Source organism: Castor canadensis, chromosome 18 (assembly GCF_047511655.1).
Source record: "Castor canadensis chromosome 18, mCasCan1.hap1v2, whole genome shotgun sequence".
In the NCBI taxonomy this organism is placed as follows: Eukaryota; Metazoa; Chordata; class Mammalia; order Rodentia; family Castoridae; genus Castor; species Castor canadensis.
This window is the reverse complement of record NC_133403.1, coordinates 39,038,640-39,056,650: the sequence shown is the minus strand read 5'-3', so window position 1 is coordinate 39,056,650 and position 18,011 is coordinate 39,038,640. Positions and strand designations below refer to the sequence as shown.

Here is an 18,011-nt window from a genome sequence, read left to right as displayed (position 1 = left end):
GGGAGATTTCTACCCCCATTGCCTGGGTCGGGGAGGAAGGGAGAAGATGAGGGAGAGAGGTGTGTATGTGTGGGGGGAGACAAAGACAGAGACACAGAGTCACACACACACTGGCAGAGAGACAGAGACAGCAATTCTCAAATTTTAGGCACTAGAGAAGGAGGAGGTAGCGAGAGTGTGAACCCAAGGGGACATTTTAGTGTATCCTTGTAGATAATGGCCCCCACTTGGCTGGCCGGCTGGTCAGGCTGCTTGTAAGACAAGGAGACCCCACTTACAGGGCATCTGGGCAAGAGGGGAGGAGAGACTGCCATTCTGGAACTGGGCCTGGTGTTCGAAAAATGTGCAGCTCTGCCCTATGCTGGGCTGTGGGCCAAGAGGACTGGGCCCCCGAAATGTCCTCTGCCAGACTAGGAGCCCCTGCTGAAGGGGTGTTAGGCAGAGGAAGCCCTCACAGTGAGGGGCAGGACCACACCACCTCCCCCCTGAGCCTTTTTGTGTCCAGTGGGAGCCCCACTTTGACTCAGTTTCCCTAGTCAGTGTCTTAGTGGTATATATAGGGAGGGACCGGAGAGGGAAGCCTGGGTCCTGCGTGGCCTTGAGGCCATAGAGGAATTGGGGTTTTCCTAAGAGCCAAGCTGGAGGAGAGGTCTCGCCAAAGACAGGACTTGGGGCTCAGACCTGGCTGGGAAGGAGCCCAAGGGGGCCTTGGTGCAGAGGCTGAGCTCTGCCATGCAGCCCCACCCTCCTGACCAGCCCCTTCCAGACTCAAGGTTTCAGCTTTGACCTTGGACCCCAACCACACAGCATCCCTAGGAAATGGGTATGGAGGTGACCGTGACTTATGTGTATCACAGGTCAATGTCCCTGCTTGATTCTGAGGTTAAAGCCAAGACTCTTGGACTCTGACCTCCACCTTGAATGATCTTTACTGAAAGGCTAAATCAGGTCACCACACTCTCGCCTTCACTTAAAGATTTTCACCGGTTCCCTGTTGTTCATGGGAAAATGGCCAGACTTTGACCTCGACTTTGTAAGGTTTGTTATGACTGCCTCCTCCCTCATTATCCACCCCCACCTTCTCATCTCTTACTAAAACTTCCTTGTCCCCAACGCCACGGCTAGACCCAAAGTATTACCTGGCCCCCCAAATATACTTTCTGACTTCAGGACCTTTGCATATCCCACTTCCCCTGCCTGACAGGCATCTCTCATCCTTCATCTCCAGTCTGGGCTGCTTTCCTGGCCCTCCTGGCAGGGTGCAGGGCTCCCCCATGTTCACACTGCTTGCCGTCATAGGGACTGCTTGCCCGGCCTTTTTAATTCTAAGATCCATGTGGACAACCTTTGTGTCTGTCTGTCTTGTCGTCTCCAGTCACAAGTGTGGACCTCGGCATGTGCTAGATGTACCCACCCCTCTTGCTGCCCCCAGAGTTTCTGGGAGCAGATGTCTTACCCTGAAGCTGCCTGGGGTTCTTCTGCTGGCTTTCAGATGTTGACTGCGGCCAGGTCTGTTTGCCCTAGGCTCAGCTGGCCCAGCCTGAAGCTCTGGAAAGTTCTGTGGGAGCCGATGGCCTCCCTGCAGTGGGGATAAGGGAGGGTGTCTTCTCTAAGGGCCAGGTTAGTTGAAGCAGAATAAGGGAGACTTGCCATCCCATCCCTTCCTCGCCCCAGTCTGCTTGGCCCCTTGGATGGCTGGGTGCCAGGGATGGGGACCAAGAGGAGCAACACAGGTATCTCCCTTCCCAGAAGAGCCTGAGGCTTTCAGGGGTTGAGTGAGCTCTGATACCCGCCACTCCCAGCCTGGCATCCTGGGACCTGTGGCCCGCCCTGGCTTACCTGAGCCAGCCATGGGATGCATCCCACAGAGGCTACAGCTGTTGCAGAGGCCACAGCCTCCCTGACCATGAGACTCTGCTTGGCCACCTGCAGGCCCAAAGCACCCCTTGGTGCCCGTGTACACACATACATGCACACACACGAGCACACTTGCGTGTGCACACGCACATCTCAGGGATCCCCTGCGCACCACAGCTTGCTGCTCCCTTCGCTCTTTCTCCGGTCTGTTTTCCTTCCTGTTTTCGTCATCGTTAGGGGCCAAAGAGGAGCAGAACGAAGCTTTTGGGGACTTGAGTAGGAGCGAGGCCCAGACCACAGGAGGATTTTTAGGGACCCCAAGAATGCAAGGGAAAAGACTCTGTATTATTACCATCTCGTGGCTGTGTTATTGGAAGGTTTTGAACAGAGAGAAATCAGGGATGGTGATGCCTGGAACCCAGCCTTGCAGCCTTGGTGGTGGTCCCTCTCTTGTGCTCTCCTACTGCCCAGCCTGATGCTATGGCTGTGTGAAGGGACTGAGTAGGCAAGCAGATGGTGTTCACCCAGCCTGGCCCTGCCTGGCCTCTCTGGGATTTTGCTTTTATTTATTTGTTTGTTTGTTTATTTAAGCAGTTCTCAAGTTTGAATCCAGGCCTCAAGCTTGCTAGGCAGGCGTTCTGCCACTTGAGCCACTCCACCAGCCCTTTTTGCTTTGGTTATTTTTCAGGTAGGGTCTTGAATTTTTGCCCAGACTGGCCTGGACTGAGATCTTCCTACTTAAGCCTCCCAGAGTAGCTGGGATCACAGGCATGCGACCTCATCTGGCAGGATTTTGCTTTTCAATGTCCCTGTGCTCTGCTTCTGTGTCTTTGGCCCTGTTCTGGGGAAGGAAGAGAGGGTGCAAGTGGTTGAGGACCTGGCTTTTGAGTCAGGCACCAGCTGTGGGCCTCGGCTTCCTGCTCTATGAATGAACCCCTCAGAGCCTCGCTCCTGGAGACTGTGATCAGGGCCGGGGTGAGTGGTGTGGCCCGAAGCATTTAACTCAGGACCAGCACACAGTAGGCACCAAGTGTTAGCACCTCTCTCACTCCCAGTCTTCCCCTGCGCTCACTCCTTGGGTGTGGCAGGCACTCACACCACCAGGGAACATGGGTGTCGGTGCTTTCTGCCTGGGTTGGTGGGAGTTCCCGTGCACACACACATGTACTCACACAGCACACACTCAGCTAAACCAAAGGGAGCACACAGGGCTGTCCTGGTGGAGGCTTCGTGAGCATTTTATTGTGATTAAATATTTATCTGGGGCTTGTAATGTGAACGTGGCACCTCACAGCAGTGAAAACAATGTTACGTATAAAAGGCCTGAGAAGCTGACTGCACAACTCAGCACAGAGGCAGCTGGCCTTGAGGACGCGGCGGGAGGGGCCTGGGCGGGAGATCCGTTCATTCAGCTGCCTGTGGTGTATTCAACACGTTTCACCTGATACATACGAGGTGCCAGACCTAGGCCATGCACCACAAGGCCCCAGGGATCAAAATGGACATGCTGTCTGCCTTCTCATGGTGCTGTTGACCTCCACAGTGCTTAGAAGTAGAACCCTGAAGAGATCAACATAAATCACACAGTCATACTAAAGATGGCAGAGGAAATGAGTAGGGATGAGGGGCTTGTGTGACAGGGAGCAGATTTAGTCTGAGAGTCAGGGAAGGACTCCCGAGTTAGCCAAATGTTGAGGAAGCACGGCAGTCAGCTCAGAGAAAGGAAGCAGAATGTGCAAAGGTCCTGGGGCGAGAAGACAGACCTCTGATTCTAGAAAGTGAAGAGTAGCCAGTGTGGCTGGTCACAGCAGGAGTGGTGGTCAGGGTGTGGTAGGGGACAGGCCAGCTCAGATGGGGCTGGGCTGGTACCAGGTCCTGTTCAGGTCTTTGTCCTGGACAGACAGGTGACTGTGGAAGGTGGAAGGATGGAGGAGAAGGAAGACTGAAGAAGGTTGAGGGCTCAGGGCTTGGGGAGGGAGAAGTGGCCAGACGCAGAAGCCTGGCTTCTCCACCACTGTCCTCTGGCCCACCACTCATGCCTGGCTTTTCTGGACACCCCAGAAATTCCCCAGTCTATGAGAAACGGCAGGTGGGTGTAGATTTGGGAAGAATTTCTTTCCCTGGGCAGACGGGGAGAGGCTAGGGGCCAAATACATGCTTCCTTTCTGCCATTTAATTTACCTAGGGGCTTGTGAAAAAGAGAAAGATCCAAAAACCACAACCCAAATCCGACATTGCTACAGGCTCACAGCCTGAGGGGACAAGAAGTATTTCCTTCTCCAATATTTGTGCCTGTGTGCGATGCTATGCGAACACTCCAGGCTCTCCAGAACAGACAGCTCTGGGCCTTTGGGGCTGTCAGGATGGGGATACCCTTCCCCACTGGTAAAGCTGGCACAGTGGGGCTGCACTTTGCAAGATGGTGGCTTCTATTTGTCACCTGCTTGGCGTTCCAGAAGCTTGCATGTGGCTGGCCGCCTTGGGGCTGGAGACTCTCCGACTGGCTGGTGTCTGGCCTGGTGCGATTCTCTGACAAGAGTCTGGGAACAGGGACTTGGCGGCCACCCCTTGTGTGGTGGCTCCCTGTACCTCACACGTTCTTATTAGCATGGTAATCACTCCAAAATACTGATTCATGATCGCATTCCGAGCCGCAGGCGGAGGCTCTGGGTTTGATAGTTCCATGTGAGCCATTCTGGGCTGTTGAGTAAATATTGCTCATTCTGAAAAATTGGGTAAATGTGTATTTACGCTGTTGGCATGCGAGGTACCAGCCAAGTAGATAGCTGGTGTCTCTGGGCATGCGCCATGTGCCTTGATGGGGGAGAGGGGAACACACATGTTTCAAGGAATGCCCAGTTCAGCTCTGACTGGCTTTGGGATCAGCCTTCTGGACATGGAGGTTGGGATGAGGAAAGAGGTCTCACCCCAGAAGCAGGGCGGAAGGAACCTCGTGTGTCCAAGTTGTACAGACATGATTGGTTCAGAGCTGCCGGCTGGTTACTGCCAGCAGCAGGAGGCCATGTAACTGGAGGCAAGGGTGCCGGTGAGAGGGTTCCCTGTTCTGTCACTTGCTAATTGTGGGAACCCAGGCAGTTGTCCTAAGCCTCGGGGCCTCAGCTTTCTCATTTGTGAAGTGGGAATGGTGGAGAACCATCTGATCGTGGGATTTGAACAAGCACATATGTAGGATGTTTGTGTGGTGTCTGGCGTCATGCACAGGCAGCGGGGGTATGAATGTGAAGATGGCGTTGAGCTCTGGCTGTCTCTGCTGCTTTACCTTCGAGAAGCTGATGAAAGCTTGGGATTCTTTCTTCAGAAACATGATTGTAACACAGAATGTCATGCTCGAAGGATACCCCCAGCCTAGCCACGCTCCCAAGTTGAGAGTTCCTAATTGGTGCCAGGGATCACCTTGCTCTGGGGTGGAGGTGAGGTACAGTATTTAGAGACTCCTAGAACTCGGGTTCAGCCCCCGTCCTGGGCTTCATCCCCGCTCTGCCTCAGATTTGCTCTGTGCAGTTGGGCAAGTGAAGGCCCATCTCTGAGCCTTCCTCCCGCCTGATGTGGAGTGCCTTGCATGGAAAGGAAGGAGTTGAACTGTAAAGCCCTGGCCCAGTGCCTGGCACACAGTAGGTACTCATTCCTCTTTCAGACGGTCTCTGGTCTGCTCCGCTCCTGGTGACTCTGGATTCTCACACATCGTACAGCAGGGCCCCGTGTGTTTTGTAATTTTAGATTGGGAGTTCATTTTAGGTAGGATTATATCCCTGTGAGTTCTGTGTGACCTGGATCTACCCTAGTAAATCTTTTGGGCTTTGCAATCTCCATGCAGTCTCTCTTACACAACTCCTCGCTTCTGCCCTTGTGGAAAAGAAGCTGTAAACACTACAAAGACCAATGAGTGTGTCTGGGTTTGACCCACGGCCCAGGAGGTTTAGCCCAAAGGTCATAGTTTATTTACCTCTGTGCTCGAGAGATTCTGTATTTGCTTTTACTAAATGTCCAGTGGGATTACCAAGCGATGATGATTTTTTAAGTTGATTTCTTGGCTGAGGTCCTGAGACCAGTAGCATCAGCATTTCCTGGAAATCTGTTGGATGTACAAATCCTGGGGCTCCTTGTCCCCCAGGTACTGAGTCAGGAATGGTGGCAGTGGGGCCCACAGATGCACTTCAATGAACCATCTAGATGGTGCCGGCCATGCTACAGCCCAGCCATCCAGTGGTGGTATCGGTTTGAACTGCAGACCGATGTACTTACAGACCAGGTATACACAAGTGTAGGCCCGTGGTTCTACCCAGTGTAGACCCATGCACACGTAAGTGTAGAACCATGGTTCCACCCAGTGTAGACTTATGGTTCTACTGAGACCCATGGTACACACGAGTGTAGACCACGGCACCACCAAGTATAGATCCTTGGTTACACTTGGGTATAGATTCTGGCACATGTGGGTGACCTGTGTATACCCGCAGGTGTAGACCCATGGTTATAAATTCTCAGGCTTCCTTTCGATTTTCTGCTCTAGAAGCAAGGCCAACACTGGTGGAGCCATGACTCCTCTGGTGTCCATGGCAGAATGCTCTAGCTCACCGTGGCACGGCGGGGAAGGTTGCTTGACTGCCAGGAGGGGCGCATACATCAGGAAGCTGTCTACCTCGCCAAGGGTCCTGGCGCTTTCTAGTGGGAGCCGTTCCGGTTCCCTGGTCTCCGTATGACCCACACCAAAGGACTCTCGTGGCATGAAAAATTGTTTCTTCTCAGAATTCTTCATTAGAGTGTCGTGCAGTTCCTCTGCATCTCTGGTGACCAGACTCTTGCCACTTACCCTGAGGCCAGGCCCATGTTGTCACTCACAGGGATTTGGGGAAGTCAGGCTGGGGAGGTGGCAGACCCCTGGGTACCCAGAACAGCAAAAATTGGGCAACAGGAAGGGCCATTGTGTGGCAGATATGCCTTGGGGTGTCTGCCCTGCAACCCCCATTTCTATAGTGGCCTTTGTGCTTCCTACATCTTTGCTCAGTCATGTGACTGGGAGACAGGGGAACCGTCCATCCCAGTAGTCCATCCCCCTGGCTACATTGATTGGTCCAAGCGGAAGTCACATGACTCAAGGTGGGCCAATCAGAGAATTCCCTGGAATTTTTCAGCAGGAGCCAGAAAAAAAAAATCTTATTTTCTCTGTAGCTGAGATGCAAGAAAGAAGGAAGCCTAGAGCTGCCTGGAGCAAGGGTTACCAACAGCTTGGTGGGAACACAGTGAGAGCAGCCTGCAGAGAGAGGTCACTCCTGAGGCCCCCATCTCCTCTGTCTTCTTTATAGTTTAATGTCAGGAGCCACCTGTCCTTTTGCTTATTTGTTCAGATTGAGCTTCTGTCAGCTATAATTACCCTTTCCCCCAATATCTCCCCACAGAAGGTTCTGGAAACTTCTTGGGCACTTCGTTCTTCATGAGCAGATTTCTACAAAGGTGTAGACCCACTGTGCTCTGTTGTTTGAAGGATGCCATGTTGAGGACCACGGGACAGAGGGAGGCCACCCTGTGTGCCGGGGCACAGCTCGGGGCACAACTCCTTCGCCCTCGGGATTTTGAACATCTGCCTCAGGAACCTTTGGACAGTGACTTTTTCGGCAGTGTTCACGGCACAGTCCCACGCACAGCTTGGGCACAGTGGGCAGTTCTACCCTCCACTTGTCACTATCTCAGGGAAGCCCTTGGGACCCCCACACTCAGACCTCTCCCTGTCACTCTCTAGCCCAGCGGGTCTGCCTCCCTTGGCATGGATTTTGCCCCTTATTGAAAGTGGCCTGCAGACACCCACCAAGTCCCCATGTCTCCCTGAGCTCCCCACACCTGCCAGTGCTCTGCACGGTTTTTTTGATCTCAGAAAAGATTGTCTGGAACAAAATCATTTTATGCACACTTTGCGCACCTGCCCCTTTTTCTAATTTTGCCGAAGTTGCTCTCTCGCCTCTTCTTTTTATTTCTTTCTTGGATGTGCACTAAGCTTGGCTTCCTTGCACCAAAATAACTCACAATGCACAGGGAGAGGTGCTTCCTGTACACGAGTGACATGTGTATAAAAGCCAGCAAGCTGGCCGATTTCTGTCCTTTGAAGACGCTTGTCAGCGAGTGTCATGGTGAAGTGGCAGGCATCGCCCGGGGTGACTGTGGAGACGCCTGCAATAGTGAGCTTTTTTTTCCCAGAAAGCCTTCAGCGCAAACTTTGGGCTCCCCGGGGACGGGAGCTGCATCGGTTTCTGCAGACATGAAAGGCAAGGCTGGCGGGAGCAGCTGGCGTGTGCCACCATCCTCAGCAGGGCCCTGCAGCCGTGGCTTTGTAGCTCACTGGCTCTGCTCCCCCAGCTCCACTCTGCTGCCTTCTTTTCTCATTCATGTCCCCACCACAGGGCTGGCACCTCTGGGTGGAGCCCTGAGAGGGGACCTATGTCACTGTGGCTCTTCTGTGGGAAGGGAGGGGGAAGCTCAGGAGTCAGACTTGGTCTGAGTTCAAATCCCAGCCTTGCCGTCCTCACGGAGCCTCAGGGTTCCCATCTGCAGAACGGAGCTCTAGTATGTTTCAGCACGAGGCTTGACTCATGGTAAGTGCTTGGCAAATGTGAGCGCTGGTCACTGTAGGACTCCCCACAGCTGGGCACCAGCCACGATGAGGTTGGCACAGATTCCAGGAGGCGGTGTTACCCCCTTCTGTGCAGTGTCTCTGCCCACAGTAGCCAGCGGGCTCCTATTCATCTGTCAACACCTGGCGTCGGTATCCTACATCTCTGTGTAAGACTTCTCTGTTGGCAACCCCTCTGTCCCAAGGTTAACCATGACAAAAGCGTGGGGGTGGGGGTATGTGACTTGGACAATAGGAAGGCATTTTCTCATGGTGTGGAGGCCAGAAGCCAGGTGGAGGTGAGCAGAGTTGGTTTTTCCCTAGGCCTCTCTGTGGCTCGCACGTGACCTTTGTCTCCCTGCCTCTCTCTGTGCACCTCTGCGTCCTAATCTGTTCTTATAAGGACAACACCTAGATTGGATCAGGGCCTGCTGAAATGACCTCATTTTTACCTTAAATACCTCTTTAAAGGCCCGATCTCTAAATATAGTGACATTCTGAAGCAGAGGGGTCAGGACCTCAGTAGATGGAGCATTGCTGTCATCTGTTTCTACAGAGGAATTCAGTGTAGGAATTGGATGGAGGACACAGTTCAGCTCATCCCAAAACAAGGTCACCATTCATAAGTGGGCTTCAGTCCCCTCAGGACCTGAGTTTGGGTTTCTGGCAGCACAACGTCCAAAGTGGCCTCCGCTGACACTCTGCTTGGAAGAGGGGAGGGAGGAGTCACATTATGGGAGGCCCGTTGGGGGCTCCTTGCCAGCCTCTCCTGACTGACCGAGGCCTGATTCCACCTCCACGCTGTGCCTGCTGGTCTCGGAGGATTTTGTAAGTCACAGCCACCTGGAGGAGTTGGAAGACAGAATCCCAGGTACTCGGGGATTAGTCGGATCAAACTTGCTTCAATAAATTTGGCCTGCATTGTGGGGTCCCCAGTTCTCACTGCACCTATAGGGTGTCTTCAGACAATCTCTTACGTCCATGTAAGAAATAAAATGTGTTAACACCCCTCCCTCCCGTACTGAGGATTGAAATCATGGCTTTGTGCTTGCTAGGCAAGTGCCCTACCAGTGAGCTATACCTCCAACCCTTTTGCTTATAGGTTGTTTTAAGATAGGGTCTCACACTTTTGCCCAGGCTGACCTTGGACCACAGTTCTCCCACCTCTACCTCCCGAGGTTCTTGGTTTTTTTTTTTTTTTAAGACTCTGTAGAGCAGTTTTGGGTTCAAAGTATGGTCCACACTCCCATTTCTGTTTTAACTGCTGAATCCACCCTGACACATTGTAGCCATCTACACTCACATTAGGACACACTTTTGGCCTTATGCAGCCCATAGGTTTGGACAAATATATAATGACACGTGTCTAGCAGAAGTGTCACCCAGAGTAGTGTCACTACCCTCTGTGATCTGTACAGTCACACTCTCCACAACTCAGAGGCTGCCAGCCACTGATCTTTTTACTGCTCCTACGTCTTGTCTTTTCCAGAATGTCAGAGAGTTGGAATCACACAGTGGGAACCTTTTCTGCTTGTCTTTCCTGTTGGAAGGTGACTCTAAGTTTCCTTCATGTTTTTTCATGGCTTGATAGCTTCTTTCTTTCTTTCTTTTTGTTTTTTTAAGCACTGAATATTAGATCCCACTACCTGGGTGAGCCACGGTTTATGCATCCATTCACTTCTGGAGGGGACATCTTGGTTGCTCCCAAATTTGAGCAATTGTGAACAAAGCTGATATAAGTGCTGCACTCAGGCTTTTGTGTGGACAAAAGTTTTCAACTCCTTCTGGGTAAACACTAAGCATAATCACTGGATTGTGTATGAGAATGTTCCATTTTGTCAGAGGATGTCACACCGTCTTCCCTAGTGGCCGTACCAGTCTGTGCTCCCTCCAGAAATGGCTAAGAGGTCTTGTTGCTCCACGTTCTCACCACACATGATGTTGTCTAGGATCTGCATTGTGTTCACTTCAATTAATATGTGTGCAGTGATCTCTCTCGCTTTCTCTTTGTGTCTTTTTGGAAGGACTGGGGTTTGAACTCAGGGCTTCACACTTGCAAAGCAGGTGCTGTACTGCTGGAGCCACACCTCCAGTCCATTTTGCTCTGGTTATTTTGGAGATAAGGTCTCTCAAACTATTTGCCTAGACTGGCCTTAAACCACGATCCTCCCAATCTCAGCCTCCCAAGTAGCTAGGATTTCATGCATGAGCCACTGGTGCCCAGCCTTATTGTTGTTTTAATTTGCATTTTTCTGGTAAGATGTGGGGCATCTTTTCATATGCTCATTTGCATATGCTGAATATATTCTTTGGTGAGGTGTATGTTAAGGCCTTCATTCCATTTTTAATCAAATTATTTGTTTTCTTATTGTTGAGTTTGAGAGTTCTTTGTATACATTTTGGACAAAAGTCTTATGCCAGAGGTGTTTCTTGCAAATATTCTAGTTTCTTAACTTGTCTTTGCAGAGTAGAAGTTTTAAATTTTAATGAAGTCAGACTTATCAATTATTAATTTTATTGATCATGTCTTTGGTGTTTTGTCTAAAATGTCATCCCTGTGTTCAAGGTCATCCAAGCATTTTCCTGTTATCTTCTGGGAGTTTGATAAAAGTTTTGTATTTTACCTTCAGGTCTGTATCTCTCTTGAGTTTGTGAAGGGCATGAGGTCTGTGTCTAGACTGATGATTTTGCATGTGCATGTCTGGTTGTCTCCTGCACTGTCTTTGTTCCATTGTATTGCCTTTGCTATTTTGTCAAAGATCAGTTAGTTGTATTTGGGCAGTTTCTTCCGGTCTCTCTGCTACATTCCATTGATCCCCTCTGTTCTCTCTGCAGTGCCACTGTCTTCATTACTCTAGCTTTATTCTAAGCCTTGAAGTTTGGTAGTGTCAGTCACTGACTTTGTTCTACTTCAGTATTATGTGGGCTATTTTCAGTGTTTGTCTCCATATAAACTTTCCAGTCAGTTCATCAATACTCACAAAATAGCTTGCTGGGATTTTGATTGGAATTGCATTGAGTCTGTATATTAAGTTGGGAAGAGCTGACAACTTGAAAATACTGTATCTTACCAACATGAGATATCTTGCCATCTAGTTAGTCTTCTTTGATTTTATTCATCTAAGTTTTATAGTTTTCCTTTTACAGATCTGTACATATTTTGTTAGATTTAGCCTTGCTTTATTTATATGGTGGTATTTTATCCATGTGTTTGTGTTCCTGTCAAGAGAACAACTCCCCCCGCCCCCATCTACATTTCTGTATCACAGTAAGGTTCTGATGACAATATTAATTCAAGGACACTCCCAGAAACACAGGGACAGCTAAACTAACATTAATGGTGAATTTGGCACCAGTTAAAGCAGGAGGAAGTCTGTATGTATTTGGGAGGGGGGAAGTGACAGGCAGCTGGGGGGATTCAACCTGCCTTAGGGAGGGCAGATTAACTTGAACACTGGGTTGGACAGATGCAATACCCAACTGCTGGCTGAATGTGGTCCTTGAAGCTGCTTGTTTACAAACCCTGGTTGCACTCGCATCCTCTGGTTATTTTGGAGATAAGGTCTCTCAAACTATTTGCCTAGACTGGCCTTAAACCAGGATCCTCCCAATCTCAGCCTCCCAAGTAGCTAGGATTTCATGCATGAGCCACTGGTGCCCAGCCTTATTGTTGTTTTAATTTGCATTTTTCTGGTAAGATGTGGGGCATCTTTTCATATGCTCATTTGCATATGCTGAATATATTCTTTGGTGAGGTGTATGTTAAGGCCTTCATTCCATTTTTAATCAAATTATTAACCCCACAAGACTGTGACCGCCTTGAGGGCAGGAACACTCCCACCTCCCCTCCCAGTGTCCTGTGCTGAGATTAGCAAATTTTTGATGAAAGAATAACTGTATTTGCTGTCACTCGAGTCATTCATTTAAAAACTAAGATGTGCAGTGTGGCAGTCCTAGATAGAGAAGATACACAAAAAGAAGACCAAATCCATGCTGAGGTGACTGGCAGTTCCTTTAGTACCAAGCACACAGAAAAGGACACAGGTCCAGTTGTCACAGTTGGAAGCTCCTGGCCACCTAGAAGCCCCTTCAGTTCCCTTCCCTGACTTCTTATGGCCCAAATGAGTTGCCTGCTGGACCATCTGGTGTGCCGTTCTGTGTCTGACTTCTTCTAGCACTGTGTCCTTGTGGTTCACAGTGTTGGGTGGTGGTACAGCCATTCACACAGCCATTCACGCGCAGCGTGTGGTCTCAAATTCTGTTATGTGAATAGACCACAATTTGTTCAGCCAGTCTCCTGCTGACGGGTGATACTATAAGAAACAGGGGTTTCTGAGATTCTCAGGGTGCATAGGGCCACAGAGTCTCCTGGGTACAAATCAAAGTTTCTACATCTGGCGTTTGGAGCCAGGAAATTCTTTGTTGTGAGGCTGCCCTGTGCATTGTGGGATGCTGGAAAGCATCTCTGGTTTCTACCCTCTTGACACCAGCAGTTCCCCCAGGTCATGACAATCAAAATGTCAGGGTTCAAAATTAAAATCAAATGTCTCCAGGGTTCACCCAGTGTCCCCCAGAGGGCTTGCAGAGCTGTACTTGATCAAGGACCCCTGATGTATACCGAGGAGGGTCTTGCTGGGCTCTAGGCAGACACATGGTAAGCTTTGGTACAGATGCTGCCTAGTGACCTTCCAACGTGGGGCTCCACCTCTGCCACTGTGTGTCACCTCCTAGTCACCTCTGATGTGTCATATGTAATTTACATGTAAGGCTTGTGGAATGGAGTCATGCTTTAAACTCCATCTCACACCAGGCTGTATGGGCTAGTCTTTCATCTTTCATCCTTTCTTCTTTGATGAGAGAATAATACTGTAAATAGGTCTGTCCTGATACCTGACTCTGCCTCTTTCTTGCTCTGTGACTTCAGCTCAGTGGCTTCACCTTTCTGTGCCTTAGTTTCCTCATCTGTAAAGCAGGGACCCTCAGTTATTTGGAAAATTACATGAGTTAATATACATGAGTTAATTAATATCCTGGAAGCTGCGTTTTTGCCTGACAGCTGTTTGCCAACTTTGTTCTCACTGGAATCCTCTGGGAGTTTGCTAACTGTGGAGCCCTGGCTCCACCCAGGTCCCGTGAAACCCAATGCTAGAGACTGGGCTGAGGCTGAATTTCTAACCCCAGCATGGGTGGTTCAGAGCCCAGCTGAAGGGTGACTTCCTGAGGTGAGGAAATGGCAGGGTGGCCGTGGATTCGAGATATGCTGGCTGGTGACTGGCAGGCAAAGATGGGCCTGCTGTGCCGGCTCCTTTCCAAGACTCCCCAGCTTGGGGAGGGCCTGAGGTGTGGCCTCTGTGGGCTCCTGAGGCCTGCCTCAGCTCTGCCCCGCCTCTGAGGCCGCACCTCTGAACTTGGCCAGGGCAGCGGGCAGTGGCATGGGCTGCTGCATTGATCTGCAGTTCTTGGAAGGCCAACCTGAGAACAGCCAGCAGGGAGACAGCAGACGCTGGCCACAGCTATCAGGTCTACCTGGTCCTAGGACCTGGCTCACCTCGAGGGACTACCAGGGCTGTCTATCTCTGCGGGGACTTAGCAGCACTCCTTGGGCCCAGGACTGAGGCCTCCTGAGACCCTGCTGTCTGACAGGTAAGGTTGGGCCCTGAGCTCCCAGAACAGCTCTTTTACTCTGTCCCTACCTGGCTCGGACCTTGGGGACTTGGGGTTTCTTTGTTCAGCCCCCTCTGGACTGTGCCTGGGTGGTGAACAGAAGAGCTAACCAGTCCGCAGCCCTGCTGAGCGTGGCCGGCTTTGGAAGGCGGATCTAATTTCCATGTCACAGGGTAGAGGGGTAAGGGAGGGGGCGGGGGGAAGGGGGTTCGAGAAATGACACAAACATTGTATGCACATATAAATAAAAGAAAAAAATAATAAAGTATAGTGGTAGGATCTAAAAAATAATAATAATTTCCATGTCACCCCAGCAGCCACGGTGGCCCTGGAGCCACCAGCTGCAGCCAGCTGGACTGGCAGCCATCCACAGGGACTGCCGCAAAATGATGGCTCCACAGGATTGATGTGGACAGGTGGAGGGGCTGGCAGAGGAGGGCTCTGCCTTGAGGAAGGGTTGGGGGCTGTGGATCACAAATTTAAGAGAGGATTCCTCGGGTCACAGTTTGCAGGTCAGAATGTCAGCCTCTCTCTGACTTTTTGGTTGCTCCCTGGGGGCAGAACCAAAATGTCCAGGTGGCTAAGGCTGGGGTGGCCCAGTGTCCTCCCTCAGCAACCTGGGAGGAAGTCCCTGGAGGTGTGGGGAGGGATACACTCACCTTCCTGTTATGTCCTTTTGCTGCTGAGAACTCACGATGGTGCTGACATTTTCTGGGGGCTTTGAACTAATGCATTTCCTGTGGTTTATTTACTTATTTATTTGAATGTTTATTGTCGACCAGGCATTGCTCTAGATTGAGGGAGTGGGGTGTGCACTAGTCAGAAGGCGCTTACAGGTCTAGTTAGCTGCTCTGATTGGGAAGGAAGCCAGGGCTCAGAGAGGCTGTGTGTCTTGCCTAGGGTCACTCAGCAAGAGGTAGGATCAGGTTAACCTCCCACTGGTAAAAGAGCAGAATTCCCCACTGGCCAAGTGGGAAGCTGAGTTTGGGTGATGATGACGAATATGTGAGGCTTACTGTGTGCCAGGCTCTGAGCCGAATGACTTCCACGATGTTGGGATTCTTAGCATCCTTAGCTAGGAAGTAGTAGAGCTGGGCTTCAAACTGGGGCTTGGGCTTTCAAGCAAAGCCACTTGCTGGGGTCCCCGGAAGAGCCCTGTGCCCCGGTGTGCACAACCATGTCAGAGACGTGGTTGTGAATGCAGGCACAAGCATCAGGAGGGGCATGGGCAGGTGAGGATGCTGATTGGTGGCCGACTTTGTGAAGAACTCTGAGAAGTGCGGACACCTGGTGTCATCATGACAAGAAAGCCAGCCGAGGTGTGGCTCCCCTGTGCCTCCTGCCGTGTGGAGAGGGGCCTGGCCACCCCGTTGCTTTCATTCCCATGACAAGCAAGGTTGAGCGAGGTCGAGTTGCTGGCCCAAGCTCACACAGTCAGGAGGTGGCAAAGCTATTTACATGCTGGTTCTCCCAGAAGCTCCGAAGAGGGTTGAAGTGCCACCCCAGCCCCAGTCTCGTCCAGCTCCCAAGCCTGGCTTGTGACCCTCTCACCATCACCTCCTTCCACTGCCATGCCAAGGGTAAGCCGCCTGGCCACCTGTGGGTTTCCTGCGCGCTCAACAGGGTGAGAACTTTGGTGTGGACGTGTGTGTCCTCTAAAGAGAAAAGCCCCTTTCTCTGCTCTTGTTTTGATAAGATCGGGCTCTTAAAGTGGGTTTAATTCAAGGTCACAACACCTGGAAATTGGGTAGAAGGGCCCTACTGGACACAAAACCCACCGTTCAGGGACTGTTGTCAGTGTCCAGTTGCAACATAGCTGTTTCTTGCACGAGGAGGTAAAATATTTGAACTGACTGTGTTGCCTGTTCCTGTTTGCAAAATGCCACCACATGTCTCCCTCACACCCCCACCTGTCTTTGTTTATTTGTTCCCTTCCTGTAGTTCAAGGGAAATAATTTATTAACTTGGGAACTAGAAATATCCTTTGCCAAGTTCTGTGTCCCCCAAGGCCCAGACCAGGCCTGCCTGACCCACTTGGGGAGTCAGGCAAGGCCTTTTCGTCGAAGACACAGCCAAGACATAATACATGCACAGTCATGACACGCAGCCCCATGGGTCCTGAACCCCAGCCTCTGGGGACTGGCGGGGCCACGCCATCCACCTGAACCCCTGGACTCTGCCCCAGTCTAAATCCATCAGGCCGGCTGGCCTCAGTCTTGGCCCACTGAATAATTTACGGTCCCTGGGAACAGCGGGGAGAGGGTCACTGGAGTTCACGGGTTAATAACAGGTTTGGTTTTCGATGTCAGCAGCTCTCTCGATAACGTATGAAAGAATTCTATTCTGTTGATTAGATTTTGAAATGGATCAATTTTTAATCAGCCAAACACCTGACTCACTCAATAAGAGCGCATTGTGGAGACAGGATGGAGGCTGGCTTTATTTACAAGAGTGTTTGTTTTTTGGGGGCCATACGCAAATTCCCATCCTGCCCCTCCTCCCGGCACACATCGACTGGGTTATCTCCCGCCTCCAAGGGGAGCGTTTGATTCTTCTTCCGATTAGTCGGAAAATCCATGGGTCTGGTTAAGAGATAAGAACAGCAGCTAAAGGTTTGATTTAGTCATCCGTGGTTATTGATGGAAAAACCATTTATTTGCCAATGAAGAAATTTTGCTTAATGTAATAGCAAGCAAGAAAGGAAGGCACAAAGGCAATGTGCCTTTTTTTGCCGTGCCCAAAGGTGGTCAAAGCAGGTCAGTGCTGGGGGCCGGGGGTGCTGGCTGCTGGGGTGCCCAGCCCTGGTCTCTGAGATTTTACAATAATGGAAGGGAAATGGGTATTGAATTTGCCAATGAGTCATGGTAGTGGGGAGGAAGGGGTGTTGCTCCTGTCATTTTATTCATTCAACAAAATATTGCAGCTCACCCTGTGCGCCAGGCACTGTGCTAAGCAACATGGATGAAATCGTCAGTGTGGACAAGGTTCCTGCCCACCGAGTGCTTCTGTTCTAGTGAGGAAGCCAGGTGTGGAGGAAGGATGGTGGGGACAATAACAAGGCCTGCTGAGTGGGGAGGGAGGGTCTGCAGGAGGGCACAAGAGCACCCCTTTTATCCTGGGGTCAGGGAAGGGCCAGAGGAGCCAGGGAGGCTCCAGGGTCAGACAGCAACCTGAAGAGATGGGAGGTAGGGAAGGTGACCTGCACCAGGTGAAGCCTGGTTGGAGCCTGTGGTTTGTCCCCGGTGTAGAGCGGAGCACTGAAGGTGTGGCCAGCAGGGCAGTTTGGTGGAGTTTGGTTTTGGAAAGGGCTGATCTTTATGAAGTGATGGCTTTGATTTAGTGACAGTGGGCTGTGACCAGGGACAGCATGATGGAGGGTAAAAGGACAGATTCCATAGCTCTGGTCCATAGCCCCAGGTGGTGGAGGAGGAGGCCTGACCTGGCCAGCACAGCCTTCAGCATCCTTGATGTCTGTGGACGGAACCTCAGGCTTTTCTTTAAAAATCTGGGGACGTGGGCTGTGAAGTCAGAAGAGTAGCTTCCCGTCTTAGCACATCTTGTACAAGCTGGTGACCTTAAATTGTCCTTGGCATGTAACCGTTGGTATAGACCTTCTAGAAAGAGTCCACCGACTGCAGCAGTTGCCTGGGGATGGAAGTCGTGGGTAGGTGGGCAGGAGATTGTCTTTCTCCTTCTGTCAGGTAGAAACCGTCCGCACCGTTTGGGGCACGCTGCGAGACACACCATGTGGACTCATGGTGGCTTTCAAGCAGGGCCTGCGTTGTTGCCCATTTTACAGATGAGGCCCAGAGAGGGTGGTCACTTGTCTGTGCTGGCTCAGTGGTGCTAGGGCTCTGCCTACATCTCT

At 51.0% G+C, this 18,011-nt stretch overlaps 1 protein-coding gene across 5 annotated transcripts in view; it reads left to right on the top strand.

Annotated features, from left to right (window-relative positions):
- The window catches only part of Cux2 (cut like homeobox 2), a 225,202-nt gene that overhangs the window by 21,001 nt on the left and 186,190 nt on the right, over window positions 1-18,011 (top strand). Inside the window, exon 1 of one of the 5 annotated variants that reach the window (XM_074060944.1) lies at window positions 11,855-14,122. The exons of the other annotated variants lie outside the window; for them this stretch is intronic. The gene's annotated coding sequence lies outside the window, so the exon portion shown is untranslated. Of the gene's footprint in view, window positions 1-11,854; window positions 14,123-18,011 lie in introns of those variants that run through there. 5 annotated transcript variants of the gene reach the window in all.